Raw genomic sequence first — 1,335 nt, forward strand, 5'->3', positions numbered from 1 at the left:
AAAACAACCTACTGTATTCATATCATGTCTTCAATTTTTTAATGGTTACGGAAAACAACCTACCAAATTCATATCTTGTCTTCAATGTTTTAATGGTTACTGAAAGCATCCTACTGGGTTAATGTATTGCTTTTAAATGAGAAGCTTTATTAACACTTTAAAGACTTGAAAAAAACATTCGCTCTGGCATTTGGTGATAAGCCTTGATGGCTGTGGATATGAAGGATATCGTGTGGTTGATATATTATTATACATTATTCTCCAATTTCACTCGTAACTTCTTCAAATTCATTGTGTACAAAGTTATTTGTGTATGTAACATACACTAAAGTGTACAGCTTGCTGTGTAAAGTGCAATTTAACAGGAAATGTTAGATAACAAAACGTATCTGAGACAAAGGAAATTAGGAAGTAAATGTCCAGTTCTTGGAAGGATACATAGTTGCTAAATTGAAAAGGATATTTTTTTATATCGTAGAAAATTTTTTGTTTGGTGATCACAAGCTTTAATCACTGAGGCGTCAGTGTGATAAACCTCTAGGTTAGATATTCTTCCAGATTGTATATCAAGCAGTTTAATATATGAAACATATTAATATCTCATGTTTAAAAACCTGCATATCACATTTTCTGTTGGGTAAATTTTAGGAAATTATATCTCTAAACGTGTACAATGTCTGTATTACTCGTGTTGTTTGCCATTTTTCATAACCTACAGTATTTTTATACACATCATATTTTAAAAGTTCCAGGATTATTGTTTTGGGTTTTTAATCTTGTGTAGCTATTGTGATATTGTTAAAGTAGAACATTAATCAGATTTAGTTTTTGTTGATACTTTGTTTTTTATAAAATTTATGAAACTGTAGGATCACGTAACTACAGACGTAACACAAATAAAGGTGTACTTATTGGCAGAGGTCACATGAAACTGTCAATGTATATCCATGTATATGTATTGTTATTCTGTGACAAACTTTATTTTGTTATTGTTTTCTGCATTATAGAAATGGGAAAAACCTATGACTACCAGTAACACAAATAAAATCCTAAATCTTGGCAGACTAGGTTTGATCTTGTTTCTCTTTGTTATAGCTGCTGAAAGATCGTATGATTGCTGAAGTAACACAGTGCTGCAGCACCTAGATGTATTCAATTATTAATGCAGGCTCCTTCCGAGCAAATTTTAATTGAATGAAATAAATGAGCAAAGTAGTCCAAAATATGTGTACACAGAGTATCTGGATCATTAATAGAACAAAAGTTGTCATGAACATAATATCACATAGTGTATGTGGAGCACTAATAGAACAAAGTAGTGATGAACATAATATC

The 1,335-nt window shown here is 30.9% G+C and overlaps 1 long non-coding RNA gene across 1 annotated transcript; it reads left to right on the plus strand.

The window, feature by feature from the left end:
• The first annotated feature begins 6 nt into the window (after nt 1-6).
• Nucleotides 7-1,062, plus strand: LOC111083378. The gene is made up of 2 exons (XR_002609007.1): nt 7-887; nt 921-1,062. It is a non-coding gene; the product is annotated as an uncharacterized LOC111083378 (long non-coding RNA).
• The last annotated feature ends 273 nt before the right edge of the window (nt 1,063-1,335 follow it).

The sequence above is a fragment of the Limulus polyphemus genome, unplaced genomic scaffold, assembly GCF_000517525.1.
Source record: "Limulus polyphemus unplaced genomic scaffold, Limulus_polyphemus-2.1.2 Scaffold9298, whole genome shotgun sequence".
In the NCBI taxonomy this organism is placed as follows: domain Eukaryota; kingdom Metazoa; phylum Arthropoda; class Merostomata; order Xiphosura; family Limulidae; genus Limulus; species Limulus polyphemus.